General features: G+C 36.4%; 1 long non-coding RNA gene and 1 pseudogene across 2 annotated transcripts; one reads left to right on the forward strand and one right to left on the reverse strand.

The window, feature by feature from the left end:
- Nucleotides 1–727: 727 nt before the first annotated feature.
- On the reverse strand, nucleotides 728–12,747 carry LOC311278333 (DLA class I histocompatibility antigen, A9/A9 alpha chain-like; annotated as a pseudogene). The gene is made up of 7 exons (XR_014630337.1): nucleotides 12,531–12,747; nucleotides 3,308–3,565; nucleotides 2,624–2,903; nucleotides 2,095–2,385; nucleotides 1,820–1,945; nucleotides 1,622–1,666; nucleotides 728–1,517 (listed from the first exon to the last, which is right to left on the reverse strand). The product of XR_014630337.1 is annotated as a DLA class I histocompatibility antigen, A9/A9 alpha chain-like (transcript).
- On the forward strand, nucleotides 7,362–12,118 carry LOC311278338. Its single transcript, XR_014625412.1, has 3 exons — nucleotides 7,362–7,434; nucleotides 10,105–10,137; nucleotides 11,927–12,118. It is a non-coding gene; the product is annotated as an uncharacterized lncRNA (long non-coding RNA).
- Nucleotides 12,748–17,375: the final 4,628 nt, after the last annotated feature.

Here is a 17,375-nt window from a genome sequence, read left to right on the forward strand (position 1 = left end):
AGGCAGTGTCATCGGCTAACTGACTTATCACTTTGGTATTGATTCCTTTTAATTCCCTTTAAAGGGCTTTCCTAAAGACTCGAAATCTTTATAATAGTCCAAAACAATCATTAGAGATCTATGTAAAATATCCAAAACCAAACGTATATTATTGAAGATGCGCCTTTTTCTTTTTTAAACAAATCAGATTGTTTAAAACATTTCAGTCTTTTCGATAAAACCAAAGCAATTATTTTATAATCATTATTTAGCAACATATTTGGCTGCCAACTATCAATTAAAATGGGGTCTTTATTTGGTTTTGAGGGTGATAAGTCCTTGACACATCAGGGTTGGAGGAAGCAAAGCTCTTTCAAGGCTCTCCATAAAAACTTTGAACAAAAAAGGAGCAACGGTCTTTCTAAATGCTTTATAAAATTCAGCAGTTATACCATCCATTCCTGGAGACTTATTTTTCAAATAATTTATGGCATCAATAATTTCTTCTAATCTGAGAGGGGCTTCGCATATAGAATCCTCTAAACTGCTTTATGTTGGACAAGGACTCGGAAAACTCAGTAGTAGATTGTTTGAGGTGTAAAGATAACTATAAAACTCAACAAAAATGTGCAATGATTTTGGGGTCCTCAGCAATATCACCATTAATATTCAATTGCTCAATATAATTATTTTTGGCTTGCATGCCTCTTAAGTCTAAAAAATAGGCAGAGCTCTTCTCGCCCTCTTCAAGCCATTTTGTTTGAGATCTTATAAAGATCTTCAGCCATTCTTTTGTAAATTTCCTTTAATTTAAGTTTCTGCTCAGTCAGTTCTGTTTTGTCCATTTCAGAAATTTCTTCTACTTTTTTACAAGATGGAAATTTTACCTAAAATTTTATCCTCACCAATTTTCCTAATTTTTGCCAGTTCACTACAATACTTTAAACAACAAAAAAAATCCAATTTCAAATTAAATTTTTATAATTTTTTATCACAGAAAAGTTCTGAGATCTGTGCGGGGATGACCGTTGTGTGTCTGTCTACAGTGCTATGTTGTTTGGGGATGGAGACTTGCATGGAGTTTCAGGGAGAGATGGAAATTCTTCCTCCACCAGTATAAATTCATCCAGATCAGTGTTTTGTCAAAGATAATCATGCAAGTTGTCAGTAATCAGATCACTGAAGGGATCTTCATAAAAGTTTCGGCCACTGCGTGCTGCTGCTAGTTTTGCTAGCAGTGTTAGCATTTACGCTTTGGTTGGACTTTCCAGTCTTCTTTCTAGCACTTTTCCTTTTTTCAGATCCACCCATTGTTGTGTCCGAAGAATCACTGTGTTATTAGAGTTAGCTATCTTTCAAAGTCTTCTTTGCAACAGTGTTACAAGTCAATTTAAGTACTTGGGAATGCAGAGCTGATCAAAACACGTGCAATCAAGTAATCATCTTGGAAACTCCCCGAAATGCTCATTTTCCCATGTGTTGTCTTGACTTTTTAATTTAATGCATTACATAGACTCAATTTTCATCATATGAGGAGGCTGAAATCAATAAAACATTCATTTGGTTCAATTTCTAGACATTTTCCAAAATTAAACTTAAAATGAACATATTGCTGACTTCATTTAAAACACAGTATACTCACATGGAGTAGGGGAGTATTTATTCAGTGACGTCTCAGAGCCTTGTCCTGGATAAGATGAAATAAACAAGAATAAAAAGTCACAATCACAAAACTGTAAACGGTAAACATTGAAAGAGTCTCTTCTAAAGAAACATGATGTTTAAGTTTCATTTTCTAATTGAGCATCAAACGTAATGAACTGGACTGTAAAACATTTACCAGCAGCACGTCTCTTCCTCCATATGATGAGTGCAGTTACGATGAGAACAGCCACACACATTAACACCAGCACACTGATAACTACAGACAGACTGACGGATCCTCCTGGGTTATATTTATCTGTATCTGAAATTGTGGTAAAAAAATAAATAATAAATAAATACAAAAGCTAAAGAAATGTACTGAAATAGTTTTTATTATTTTTAAATCTATGTTGTTGATATCAAAAAGGGCATTGTGTTTGTTTGCTTGCTGGTTTGGGAATTTTTATTTACCAAATATAATGTTCAGTTTGTTGTCCAGATTGAGGTGCTTCATTGTACAGTTGTATTTATGTCCTTCACGTAGTTCTTCATCGCTGATCACTAAACTCTTCCTCATCTGGTAAGTTCTGTCTCCGTTGGGCAGAATCTGTCCTCCTGTGATCTGATCATCATCCACAGGCTGATCGTCTCTGAACAGGGTCAGGTTAATGTGACGGGGGTAAAAGCCAGTGGCCAGACAGCTGATCTGAAGCCCTTGAGCGTCTGGGAGTTTCTTCCTCCTGAGTCTGACTCTGGGTTTCACTACAGAGAATAATGAGAAGTGTTACTGTTGTTTAACTGTTGCATTAGCTATTTATTTATGGTTCTCATGTTTCATAACGCATTCAGAGGCACACATTTTCTGTCAGTACTGCTGTCTGGGTCATATTTGTTGATTATATAAAATATATAATCATATATAATATGATATATCATATAAAATATAAACTTTTTTTTCCTATCTTAATTATACTGAAGATAATCAGGTTGATTCTCTCACCTTTTCTCTTCACATTGTTCTTTTCCAAATACAGGTACCTTCGCAAAACTTTAATGCAAATAGGATGATAAATATTTCCAAATAAATCGTGTATATAACGCCAGTACTTGGTCCCATGGTATAATCCATGTCTTTTTCATATGGATAATATCGTTTTGTTCCAGGTCATAGGTGAACTCCTCCCAACTTTGCCCATCAAAAGCATCCCAGAAATGAAGTGGACCTGGTTTATCATCATTCAACAGTTCACATCCAACAACTCTCTGATGAACACGTACACCTTAAAATAAAAGAAAAATGTTTTTTTTTTTTAATTAGTCCTCACTCTGACACAATATAAAACATAGTAAACTGAAAATGAATATTTTGCACATTATGATTTCCCTTTTATGGTCTTACATCAAAAGTTTTAATAAAATAATTAAAACACATAGAAGCTACAGTCAGTCCAAGTTCAGAAAGTAAAAGTCCTCCTCTGTATTTTGTTCCAATCACCTGGATTTGCTAATTAGCAGTTTTTCAGCCATGGAGATAGAACTAATTAGTGAAATCAGTTCATGGGTGGAATAAACATATGGCAGGACTTTTACTTTCTGACCCCTGGACTTTACACCTCTGGCTACAGTACATCTGTTATTAAATTAAGTATGTGTTAATGCTGATAATGTAGGCTTTAGTTCTCACCATCTGTGAGATTGAGGTGTTTCTTAACATTAAAATCCGTATTTTTCATGTCATCATACATGTCTTGAAATACAACACCAGCATCCTTTTGCTCTTCATCATAGTATTTTGAATCACTGTGAGAGCGATAGATGGGTTTCCATGTGGTTGAGTCATAATATACTATTTGCAGATCATCCAACATCACCACAGCACTGAACTCAGGAAATGGTGTTTGTCCAACTATATATGTTGCCAAAGCCATCAGTGAGTGAGAACCTGTGGATCCACAAGGACGAGAAATATTAGTACAGATTAGTCAAATTAGACCATAACATATGAGTATAAGTCCAGACTTATCTTCCTCTGGGCTCTGGCATTATAAATTAATATTGTGGAACAAATTTTATCTTTAAGATGTGTGTGACCATCATATGAAAAGAAGAGTGTTGTAGGGCATCCTGTCACATTATGGTTGAAAATAACATCATTGGCTTAGACTAGAGAGACAAAATTCTGAGAGTTGAGGCTATAAAAGAGGAAGGATGCCCTCCCCTCACTGTCACTCGTGACTGTATGACTGCTGACCTTTTCTTGCAAGAAAATAAACCTTAAAGTAAATTAGTATTGTCTCTTATTCAGGATTGTTTGTTTATTTGTTACCCACAACAATATACTTGTGATAAATATTACATTATAAATTGCTAAGTTAATTAGAAAAGTTGTCATCCACAATAAAATAATCAAGAAGTAAGGTTCCTCTGTTAAGAATCACTGAACCATGTACTTGATGCAGAACAGTGAAACAGAGAAGCAAAAATAGACAGGATGAATCAAGAGATTGAGAGAAAAGATTTGGATGGTTATTGCAGCATTTTCAACCATGCTGATAACGGATGAAAGAATCATCAGCTAATAAAAGTCCAAGCCAAGACCAGAGTTGAGTTTATGCAAGACCATGATACGTCAACACTGTTAATAATATATATCACTCACACACACACACACACACACACACACACACAACACACACACACACACACACACACATACATACATACATACGTGCAGGGTGCGATTTGTGAAAAAAAACAGAGGGGGGGGATGTTTTGAAACATTTTTATTCATAAAAATAAATCATGAGAACATGAACTTCATTCACTGCATTTGCTGCTCTGGACCCTTTTCATTGTTTCCAGCTAGCTAGCTAGAGTTTTCGCGCTGAAAAATTACATAAATATTTGTACTTGGTGACATTCTGAAAAGCCGTAGGCCTACATGGATCAAAGTTAATGGACAGGATCAGATAAATCAGAGCTTAGATTCTCTGCCCGAGCCCAAACTTGACCCGACCCGGGCCGGCCCTTGATTGAGCACTTGTGTTACAAAATGCAACACGTCATGAACATGTCATGCTCAGCGTATCCTCCACTCTCACGCATCACGGATAATAAACTTTAAAAATATTTATTTTGTTTAAAAAATATTCTATATTCTAAAACCTTGTTGAATTAAATTAGAGTTGTGGCCTACTAGGCATACTCCTCCTAGGCCATCCAAAGTTCATTCTTGTTCATTTTCTGTGTTCGTCATTGTTCACTTTTTTTTTTTTTTTACGTTTCTTCATTTGGATCCATTTGCAATCCATTTCATTCTGAATAAACAAACAAGGCAGTTTACATGATTTGTCCTTGTTGCATTATTCATTAAGATAATACCCAGCAAGCAATTTTGCGTCTAATAGACGTCTAAACATAGCCTAGACGTCTAGGCTAAAATCAGGCTAAAATCAGGCTAATTTTGGGCTGTCAGTGAAAATCTAATAGACGTCTAACCATAGCCCAAGAATAGACGTCAAACCATAGCCCAAGAATAGACGTCTAACCATAGCCCAAGAATAGACGTCTAACCATAGCCCAAGAATAGACGTCTAACCATAGCCCAAGAACTAATCATTAATTAGACGGCTATTAAACGACTACATATATACGTCTAATAGACAGTCAATATGGGTCTAGGCTAAAACAAGGCTGAATTTGGGCTGTCAGTGAAAATCTAATAGACGTCTAACCATAGCCCAAGAATAGACGTCTAACCATAGCCCAAGAACTAGTCATTAATTATACGGCTATTAAACGACTACATATATACGTCTAATAGACAGGCAATATGGGTCTAGGCTAAACCAAGGCTGAATTTGGGCTGTCAGTGAAAATCTAATAGACGTCTAACCATAGCCCAAGAATAGACATCAATTACACTACATATCCCAGCAAGCAATTTTGCGTCTAATAGACGTCTAAACATAGCCTAGACGTCTAGGCTAAAATCAGGCTAATTTTGGGCTGTCAGTGAAAATCTAATAGACGTCTAACCACAGCCCAAGAATAGACGTCAAACCATAGCCCAAGAATAGACGTCTAACCATAGCCCAAGAAAAGACGTCTAACCATAGCCCAAGAAAAGACGTCTAACCATAGCCCAAGAATAGACGTCTAACCATAGCCCAAGAAAAGACGTCTAACCATAGCCCAAGAATAGACGTCTAACCATAGCCCAAGAACTAATCATTAATTAGACGGCTATTAAACGACTACATATATACGTCTAATAGACAGTCAATATGGGTCTAGGCTAAAACAAGGCTGAATTTGGGCTGTCAGTGAAAATCTAATAGACGTCTAACCATTGCCCAAGAATAGACGTCTAACCATAGCCCAAGAATAGACGTCTAACCATAGCCCAAGAACTAGTCATTAATTATACGGCTATTAAACGACTACATATATACGTCTAATAGACAGGCAATATGGGTCTAGGCTAAACCAAGGCTGAATTTGGGCTGTCAGTGAAAATCTAATAGACGTCTAACCATAGCCCAAGAATAGACATCAATTACACTACATATACATGTAATAGACAACAAAATGAGGCATAAGGATTTTCACTCAAATATAACAGGTTCTCATAAAGGAAAATCCATCCAAACTAATTGAATATAAAGGATTTATTAGAACAATTATATTAACAACTTAGACAACATTCAAACATAAAAATGAACATAAAATAGTGGAAAATTTGTAAAACGACTTAAGATACTAAAATTTTTAAAAATTAATTGTTAGCTTTATATTCATAACCACCATTCCTGCTCTCCCTGGTGCTTGTTTAAAATGACCAGAAATTAAATTTTTTATTTCCCATTCAGTCGCCGAAGGAAAGTTGGTCATCACTGCGTCTGTCAAATAAGAAAAAGTCTACTGTGATTACAAGTTGTTTGGTTTGCTTTATTTTACATGTTATATGTGTAGGCTATGCGTAGCCACGATTTAGCTCGTATTCAGACCCGGCTATGCGTAACCCACTTTTAGCCCAAATAACATTTAATCTGGATAAATGTATTTTTTTCCAAAATAACTTGTGAGATGTATGATATTCCATCATGTAAGCAAAGTCTACTGTGATTACAAGTTGTTTGGTTTGCTTTATTTTACATGTTATATGTGTAGGCTATGCGTAGCCACGATTTAGCTCATATTCAGACCCGGCTATTGTAGCCCACTTTTAGTCAAAACTGATTAATTGTAGTTTTTTGCCAGGCAGTGCATGAAATGGTTGATATTGCATCATGTTCGCATTGGTAATGATATCTACAAGGTTCAATGTGTCATTTCAAGACATGGTCGATCTGTAGTCACGATTTAGCTCTGAATTGGACGGGCTATATGCGGTCTGCTTTAGCCCACCTGGCGAAATCAAAGCAATCTGGTCTACGTACGGCTTGGCTATAGCCCAGATTCAGACCAGCGATATAGTATAAGAATATTAGTCTTAAAAATGTTTTCGCTCACACAGCTTAATGTTTGCTGTCACACATAAACATAACATTCATACATAATCTACGATATGGCTGTCTATCATTTCAAATTAAATCAAATGCAATGGCATTTCTCAACCGCTAGATGGCACAATCGAAACACTACTGAGACATGACTACTGGGACTACTGGCATTGCGCGACTAGATCACTTTAGCCAGATCTCGCGATACATATTTCCTCCATTTTCAATTTTATTTTACACGAGGCAGCTGTCGGAGAGCAACGGGCGAGCGACACTCTGAAAACCTTCAAATTTCTACTTCGATCTTGTAAGTATGCGTGTTATTTTTGTTATGTTTATTGTTTAAAGTAGTTAGTTTTTATAATGTGTAGACCGTGACATTTTAACATTACCAATGCAGAGTAAGCCTACTATTTTTCTCCAACAAGTTAACGTTACCTGCACGTGTTATTGCAACTGTGCCCTTAAAGTCCCTGTAAAGTCAAAATTAAGTATGTGTTCTGAGTTTGTCATACCACCGAAAAATGTGTTATTAGCCACCCAGCCCAATTTCAATGATTAAAAAAGCCGCCAAGTAAATAAAATAAGCTATCAAAATCTCGAAAAAATGAGCAGTAGTCTCAGCTCTCAAACGCTGGGGGCGTGTCCGCTGGCTGCGCTGAAACCACGCCCACTCGCGGGAAATATGACTCGCGCACAGCTCGTGCATGTCGGCGCGACGGGAGGATGAAGGCCGAAGCGGACAGCGGGAGATAGTCGGTTCGGCCCCATTCACCAGTAACAGCGGATTATCAGTGAATTCCAGTTGTCTCCAACGAAAGTAAACTATCCTGATCTCTACAGAGGCGGGTGTGGTGGTGGTGATCATCAGCTCTCCATCAAGGTAACGTTAGCTCTTCACAAGATAAATCCACCTCTTCTTGATATGATAATTTTTCGGAAATTTAAATAAGGACACCGATCTGTTTTCTAAGTGATTGCATCAAGGGAATACGCATTTACATGACGAAGGCATAGCCAGAGCCGTGGGCATAGTAGCTAGCAAACTGTAGGCTGTCTGATAGTAACTCGCGATTGAGCGATAGGCTTAGTGACTCCGTGCGTCATCAAGTAGGGGCCCAATCAAGCTTAGGGGGTCGCAGTGCGTCATCGAGCCCCCGTTTTAGCCCCGCCCAAAAAATCCGGCTCACAGCAAGGGTGAAAAACTGTTAAACGGTCTAACTCCACAATTCAGTACTTCACAGTTCTCAGTCTTTGTAACATGTTTTAGCAATACATTTCTAGCACTTATAATGTGTTTAGAATTTTTTTGTAGAATTGTCTTTACAGGGACTTTAATCTAAAATGTATCTAAATTCAAGGTGGTAAGCATGAAACTATGAAACTTATTTTATTTTTAAAATGAGAAGTTTCATGAAACTATATGAAACTTATCATTTTATTATTAAAGATACTAATATATTTTAGTTTTTATATTAGATTAGAGTAAGTAATAATAGTTTTTGATTTAATGCAAATTTTCAAAGTACTTTACATAAAACTTAACAGCAACATATGCAACATGAAAAGAAATTATAAAAAAAATATTTGTTCCTTTCCAATTAATAAAAGGTAGTGGCAAACAGTAAAGTCTTTAAACTTGATTTAAAAGAATTCAAATATGCAGCATACATTCAGTTTTCAGTGAATTTGTTTCAGATATATGGTGCATAAAAACTGAATGCTGCTTCTCCATGTTTTCTTTTGACTTTGGGGATATAAAAGTAGCTGGCTAGTGGCTACTGTCCCAGATGACCCGAGAGGTCTGCTCTGGATGGTTCATAATGCATCAGAAGATTAGAAATTTACTTTGGCCTTAAAATGTTAATTTAATAACTAACTGTTAGCCTGGGTGCCAGCCCGAACCCCGCCCACAATATTTTTTGGTCGGGAAGTTCGGTCTGGACTCGCTCCGTTGAGGAGCTATTATGCCCGAACAAAAATTGTTCGGACCAATCAAATTGTCAGGGCGGGCTTTATACGATGATGGACAGATGAGCAATGCAACGTAATCGTCCACGTCACCAAAGAGCGCTTGATTTGAATTAGTTTACAACAAAGACGACTGCTGCTGGAGAATTGAGATTTCACGAGTTCACATTTACAAATAAGTCAGATAGAATAAATGCGTTTATAAGATTTCACACAAATAAGTCGATAGAATAAATGCGTATATGACGTGCTGTCCGAGGAGAGGGCTGTGGGCTCGGTAGCCATGCTCCCCCGTATTCCTGGTTGTGAGAGAACAAGACAAGAGTGAGGATTCGGGGTGGTGGAGGGATGCTGAAAAACTGTCAGGGAGTGTTAGGTAAGTTTACAGAGTGAATATGCTTCCTCATGCTGATAGATAGGGTAACGTTAGACATGGTATTGTTTGATGACAAGTTTATATTGGATTGATTATTTGTACGTGCTCCTCCCGAACTTTGTTTATGAAACATCATGTGTAGATTACGCCATCGCGTCTGTTATATCGACAGCGCATTCATTTTAAAAGAGGAACAGAGAGCCGCGACATTTTGTTGGTTGAAAATATGAATGAAGAACATGCGTAATTTACTCCGTTGCTCTGATTGGTTGTAGGTCTATCCAATTGAGTGCAGAGTTTTTTTTTTTTCCTGGTTTGGTTGAGACACGCCCCATAATCAAATCTCTATGGAAAAGTATCAGACTCACATTCTGACTAGAATTGAGTATGACGACGTCAGGCTAACTAACTGTAGTATTTTGATATGAATTCTTTGACAGACAGATAGCCAGTGTAAAAACATCAGAACTGGAGTGATGTAATCCACTTTAAAGACACTATCGCAAATTATCCAGCAATCAGTCAACAAAGTACAGCAATTGAATATACAGAACACTTGTCACTGACTACCATTAAATGTCTTGTTACCAACATTATTCATAATATATATTTTTTGTGTGTGTTCAACAGAAGAAAGCCATACAGGTTTGGAACCAAGTGAAAGTGAGTAAATGATTACATGATTTTTTTTTTCTTTTTAAGTGAACTACCCCTATAAGTATCTTTTTATGATTATTAGAGTTATATGAGTAAGTGATAAAGAATGATTTATAGGGATAGTTTGCTTTGAAATTAAATTTTGGTATGTTTTAGCTTACCTTAAAGGGACACTTCACCCATTTGCATTAAGCTTTGTATTGTTAGAAACCCAGTCATATATTATAATAAACGTGGATTTTTCGTTCATTTTTCCCTGAGATGGGAGAAATAAGGATTTAAGTGTTTTACTTCCTGCTTATTATGACGTAAAAATCATCATTTTGCGTCATAATAAGCAGGAAGTCACATTTCATTGAAAAGTGTAGAGACTACAAACACTAGCTCCTCATTATTCCAGGGGGCGGGACCCGCTCACGCTACAGACCTATTACAGATCAGTGGGTGGGACTTCACTTTCTGAAACTGAAAGCAATATCCTCCATCTTGTTTGGAAGCTAAGCTAACAGGCACTGTGGAGCCAGCTGTGAAGATATGACAATAGCGGAGGGTAACGTTACTCAATATGATGTAGAAGAAGAGGATTTCGGAAGTCTGCTGCTCGAATCGGGTGTTTGTGGCTACCTTTACAAGCCACATTATAGCGAAGAGCAGCCGAGGCGGAAGACCTGCCTGTCGCGGACGAGAAGCCCAGACTGGCTCGAGTTAGGGCGGACTGGTGGCGCCGGTGATCTCACTATGCAACTACGAACCGCTACGAACACAGAGATAGAGTCCGTCTGCGGCAAAGAATTTCTCCTAGACGAAATCTCTGAATCAGACGAGGACACGGACGTTTGTGTTGTGAACCATCCTAGTTTCGCACGGTCGCACCGCATCTGACTGAACATCCCGGTAACGTTACCATGCAATAATTCACCATTTCGAAAGAAATACAAATGAGGAGTAATTCATTAATGAGTTCGCCAAATAACTAACGTTAGACATTTTGTGTGAAATGAATTTCAAGCTCCGGTTGTAGGTAGCTAGCCTTATGGACGGATGAGTGATTCATATGCTGTTCTGGATTAGTGGGAGTGGCTTGCGCAGCTGTGCAATGTGGTGCATTGTGGGAGTTGTTGTCTTTCATACAAATGCGTCCTGAAGTTACTTTCTTTCTTTCCTCGGTCAAGAAGGCACCAAATTCAAAATTTATTTTACATTTCGACTACATATATGACCCACTTTCAATGAAGATCAATGTTCCCATGGGTGAAGTGTCCCTTTAAGGGCATTCAAGATGGAGGTGTCTTTGTTTCCGCAGTAGTTTTAATTTTGATATTTTAGGGTCAAACCGTTCTTGTCAGTCAGTCATATAATGCAGGTCTATATGGTCACTACCTGAAAGAGCATGATTGTTGTCACGATTTGTTATGATTTCTCTTACATTAAGAGCAGGCTTTTTGACGTGCCTACATTTGTAATTAAAAAATTTTGGTTAGCAGGAAAAATTGTCTAATGAACAGTTCTGTTTAAAAATCCATACTGAAATCGAACCAAAAGCCTCGTACAGAATCGTTCAATACGTGTATCGTTACACCCCTAAAAAAAATATATATATATAATTTCAATTATTGATATTAATTTATTAATAATATTGATATAAATTATATAGTCTCAATCTATATTCCGTTAACTCTATATTGGCCAGCTCTAGTGTGCAACCTAGCAAAAGTGAATGACTGTAATTAGTTAAAAATTATTGTCAACAATGCTTTTCTTGAGCAATAATATTTTTCTTTTTCTTATTTGACAGACGCAGTGATGACCAACTTTCCTTCGGCGACTGAATGGGAAATAAAAAATTAAATTTCTGGTCATTTTAAACAAGCACCAGGGAGAGCAGGGAGTGGTGGTTATGAATATAAAGCTAACAATTAATTTTTTAAAATTTTAGTATCTTAAGTCGTTTTACAAATTTTCCACTATTTTATGTTCATTTTTATGTTTGAATGTTGTCTAAGTTGTTAATATAATTGTTCTAAATAAATCCTTTATATTCAATTAGTTTGGATGGATTTTCCTTTATGAGAACCTGTTATATTTGAGTGAAAATCCTTATGCCTCATTTTGTTGTCTATTACATGTATAGGCTATTTAGGCCTACCTTATTTTTAAGATCGGGCGCAGCGGCGATTTATGTGTGTGGTGGTGTCCACTTTCAGTTATTTTTAGCTGTACAACAGCTCGTTTTGCTGTTGCAAACTGGTACCTATTTCTTACCATGTAGCCTATTGTCGTAATTATAAACACACTTGTCTGTAGCACAAATAGTTTTACTCTTCTCACACATCAAACAGAAAACAGCTTACTTCCGCGTTGCAAAATAAGGTGGATAGGAAAGCATTAAATAAACGTACCTGCATTGACAACTGTCAAGCATGACAGCAGATACGCAAGCTTGAGCATTTTTTTAATTAATGAATCCAATTATTGTCCCTTCTTAACACGATCCCAAGTCGATGCAAATCGTTCAGACAAAGAGGTGTTGTGTATCGTCTATTTGAGCTGTTAGACAGTGAAATATTCTTCCTCACGACGTGTTCTCTTTCGTTTTCTTTTTGACTTTCACTTCTGTGTGGGTGTGGTCCAATTTTTTTACAGGTGTGGTCCGTGTCCGTGTACACTGACCATTCTTTCAGTAGTTTTTTTTTTTTTTTTTTTTTTTTTTTTTCAGTCGTTTTCCAAAAAACAACAAGAATTCAGCTTGATTTTTCGTTCTGTGGTAGAAAAATGATTAAACAGCTTGAAGATTTGATTTCTACATGTAGGCGGGAATGAAAGACGGCGCATTCTCTTTTGAGATGTTGCACTTGAATGGTTTAAAAGCATTTGCACGAAGAAGAAGAATGTGATCATATAACGTAGCGCTAACCACCAAAGGATGACAGAAAAAAACGGATGCTGCGTTAATTGGATTAAATATTTTTTTAGCATTAAACTGAAAAAAACATTAATCCCATGCGTTACCGTTGACAGCATGCGGACATGCCAGATGTGTGTTTACGTGAATACGTGGCTACACAGTAAAATTTTAAACACAGTGTAATTTTATTTTACACTGAAAGTGCAAAAGAACGGGCCGAAATGTAGCCTATTGACTCCGCTCATCGAATGACTGCTGCCTCGAAAGACGACAACGCCATTTTATCTTCATCATGCGACCGAGACAGTATGTTGAATTGCCTTTCTCTTTCTAAGATTAAATTGTAAATACATTTGTTAACATTGTTAGTAAAATATGGGGGTGAACACATTTGGAAAGATTAACTGCGCGTTTTTGTCAGGACTAGGAAGCTCGTCAAGGTCAAGAGATGCAGAGATGAACTGTTACAGAAGAATGTGAAAGTTTCTCATGCCGATTTGATTTCCTGGATGAAGGTGATTTTGCGTTAAAATAAATTTGTTGGAATGTGCTTACAATTTGTTATATTTTCTTTATTTTTATTTTTTTTATTAAGGATAACCCCTTGAGATGGAACATCTCGTTTTCGAGGGGGTCCTCAAAATAACATCAAACAATTACACACAATTACAAAGCTCTTCGACACAATCAACCAACCAGTCCCTCCTCTATCCAAAACATATTCATATAAACAATATGAAATAATTTCAGAATTTACAGGAGAAAACCTTATTTGGGAATATATATATATATATATATATATATTTAGCTTCTTTCATTTTGGTTTGTTGACAGTCTTCATGAAAGTATGCCTAGCATACCCTCCTCCAGTCGCGCCGAGGCCCGGTTTTACGACGAGCCTGGCACTGAAGTTGATGAGGAGGTCTGAAGCCAGCACCATTTGGGCTATTTTTCTGCGCAGATGAGAGAATTCTTCAAATGGTAATTTTATATTTGTTTTGTGTGTATAAAAGTGGCTGTGTTATAGGCCTACATGACATTAACAATTCCGTTTTTGTTTGCGCATTATTATTAACAGCGTGTTTAAGTGTCTTGTAGCGCGCAGTGTAAACAACAAATGCAGTCTTTTTTGTAGACTGAGGTGGGGAAGCGTTTAAAAACGTTTTATTCGCCCTTTGTGAATTACATCACGTTCTTAGCACTGAATATCATGTTGTCATATCTGCATAGAGTCAAGACAAACTTAATACCATCAAGTTTTTTTTATGACTGTTAAATTCAAACATTGTGAAAGTGAGTTAAAGCTAATCTGTAAATCCGTCTGTCTTCCAATTCAGTTTACAGGTATTTGCGTAAGCAGCACTGGCAGAGCAAACAGGTTTAGCTTGAAATCATTCTTTATCAATTTCATACTGCATGTTATTTTGGGATAAATGATCTGTCTGTATTTTATTAATATGAATATGTATTTTCTGTTCACATTATAAATAAATTAAACAATTCTAAACATGTCTTAAAATCTAATGTAGGACACCAAGTTCAATTTAAGATGCCTTATTACTCAATTTACTCATTTAAATTATATAAAATGTATTTAATAATCAGATTAAATGCATATTTAAACTGTTTCAGGCCTCCACGTTGTGTCTATTAACTTGAATATGGGAATATTCAAGTGTGGATGTGAATATATGAATATAAATAATTTTACAATTTGACACCCATGCTTTATAGAAAGCTCTCAGCATAATCAAAATTAAGGGTAATCACAATTATTTTACCATATTTACAGCCCTAATTCAAATTCTATTGCATTACTGAATTTTGGAAATATTAGCCTCAACTGACATATTTTTTCATACTTTTTCAATAGATTTGGCCTAGACTAGTCAAGTGAAGAAAGCTTCTCTCATGAGATTGCAACAGAAATGAAGAAGAAAGCAACAGAATGCTGAAGATGAATCTAGAATTGTGAGTGTCATTATATTTTATTCTTTGTCCAGTACAAATTGTATTACATGACGAATGAACATGAAAAATTTTAACCTAACTGGGCAACCACACAATGCCTTTGTTCAGACCTGGAATTTACATGTGTCTTGGGTGATTGATGTGTCTTGATTGTCATAATTCATGATCACTAAAACAAAAGGTTAAAGGGTTAGTTGACCTAAAAGTGTAAAATTGTTGTCATTTCTCACACTCATGTCATGAAAAGACTTTCGTTTATCTTCGAAACTCAAATGAATATATTTGAAATCTGAGCGATTTCTGTCCCTCCATTGACACTCCACGCAATTACCATTTTGACACTTCAAAAAGTTCATAAAGAGATCATAAAAATAACCCAAATGAATTGAGCGGTTTAGTCCAAATTTTCGGAAGAGACTCGATCGCTTTGTGATGAGATTGAATTTAGACTTTTATTCACATATAAACATTAATCAAATAACATAAACCGAAGCAAAAGAAAATGTGGACTAAACTGCTTGGTTCATATGGATTAATTTTAAGATGAACTTTTTGAAGCATCAAAGTGGTAGTTGCGTAGCTGTCAGTGGAGGGACAGAAAGCTCTCAGATTTCATCAAAAAGATCTTCATTTGTGTTTCAAAGACGAAAGAAAGTCTTGCGGGTTTGGAACGACATGAGGGTGTGAGTAAATTACAGAATAAATTTTGAGTGAAACTAACCATTTAATATAAGAACGTGGCCTAGACCTCATCAGAACAATCGAATCTCAATGTGTCTTGGGTGCTTTTACACCTGTACTTCGAGTTGTTCACTTGTGCCTCTCCCAAGATGAATGTTAATGCCAGGTGTGAATGGCACTACTCTGTGACTACACAATCATCTGAACAGAATGGTTCCTGAGAGAGGTATGGTTGTCATTATGCTATGTAACTGTTTGATGATGTTTTTGTTTTGTTTGTTTTGATTTTTTGGAGACCTCAGCTAAGTTCCTGAAAAGGCTTCTCCCAAGACCTTCCCTGATTGACTCTGCAGAATCTGCTGTGAAAGATGATGAAACTGATGATTCAGGTTAGACTATAGTTCAGAATAAGATTATCTATAGGCGTTCATGCATTTTTTGCTGAAGTTGTCACGTTATTGTGACGTGTCATAAATTCTGTGATTTAGAATGGGGCAGCGATCTTGCATCAATTAGTCTCCTCCTTGATTTGATTCCATCATCACCACAAGGCTGCAAGAGACCTGGAAAGATATCCTCATATCAAGCTGAACAACACCTTGTCGTCTTCAAAAAGGTAAATTTGGACCTATTGTCTGCCTAAAAATATTGCCATTTGGGTTGATTGTATTGTGGAAAACTAATATAAAGACGGCCAGTTGGAGAGCTGACTTTGAGTGTGATTTTTTATTTTTATTCATTGATTCATTTTATTGACTTTTTTTCCTTCTGTGTAACACTTCGTGAATGTGATCATTTGACCTTTACACAACTGGCATTATGTTTTAAAGGAGCCATTTTGCCCATTTGTTAATAAACTTTGGAGTTATACATCTGTCTGAATACTCTTGATATATAATAGTGTACATTTTTTTGCACTGAACAGAATACTTTATTAATAACACTCATAGTGTAATCCAGTGGAATTAAATCAACACCAGGGGTGTTAAAACCCCATAGTGTAAAACTTAAACAACAATTGTAAGTGTAACACTTTACACTCGGAGTGTAATTTTTCTACACTGAAAGGTGTTATATTAACACACTTTAAGTTCAACACTACAAACGGTGTACTTTTTACACTAGATACACTGGGACCATATGATATGGAGTAGTGTTAAAATTAACAGTGACACTGCGTTTTTTACTGTGTAGCAAGACGGACGTTGTGACCATATTTTCGTGTGATTTGACTATAAGCGCAACAATATGGGATGAAAATAGTATCTAAATGATTAACACGTGCAAGCACACTTATCAATGAACTTGATAAATGTTGCAGAAATGTTTTATCCATGCCTTTCAACTTGCGTGTGCAAAATGCAAAATTGAATGAATGTGTAGCAATTTGTACAAATAGAGACATTTTTGTGAATACAAATGTTTTCCTTTGTATTAGTGTATCATAATTTGCGCATGCAACAAAGAAGATGTGCATGTGTGGATCAGGTGACACGCGTGCATTCATTGACGTCTTTTCTGAGTCGATCTCATTTGATTCATTTGGATTTTGAGACTTTCTTTTCGCGGTTTTTAAGCATTTCACAACCCACACGCAAACAAAATGAATAGGCCTGGTGCTAATTTTTAATGTGTGCACAACTACCCATCTATTTGACAAATTCACAAATGTGTGTCACTACATTTA

This window comes from Rutilus rutilus (genome assembly GCF_951802725.1).
Source record: "Rutilus rutilus genome assembly, chromosome: 19".
Taxonomy (NCBI): Eukaryota; Metazoa; Chordata; class Actinopteri; order Cypriniformes; family Leuciscidae; genus Rutilus; species Rutilus rutilus.